This window comes from Apis dorsata, unplaced genomic scaffold (assembly GCF_000469605.1).
Source record: "Apis dorsata unplaced genomic scaffold, Apis dorsata 1.3 scaffold_374, whole genome shotgun sequence".
NCBI lineage: Eukaryota > Metazoa > Arthropoda > Insecta > Hymenoptera > Apidae > Apis > Apis dorsata.
In genome coordinates this window covers 93,090-93,414 of record NW_006263637.1, presented here as the reverse complement: position 1 = coordinate 93,414, position 325 = coordinate 93,090, and positions in this window count along the sequence as shown.

The window sequence follows — 325 nt, the reverse complement described above, 5'->3', positions numbered from 1 at the left end:
GAGAGAGAGAGAGAGAGAGAGAGAGATATTCGTATAAAATAGACACTTTAATCTTTAATGGCTACTATTCTGAAATCATCGATAGTTTTCACACACACATACACACACACACACACACACACACAAATTCTATACGTATATTGCCTAAGCATTTATCGATCTATGAATATATATATATATACACACGAATGAGAAATGACGCGAAAAAAGTATCCATTGTTTCAAACAAACTTCCACAAGCAATAAGCAAAAGGTACAACGTAATAAAGATTAGCTTAGAAAAAGTCTAAAATCAAGATAGGATCCCTCGTGGATCAACTCGAAC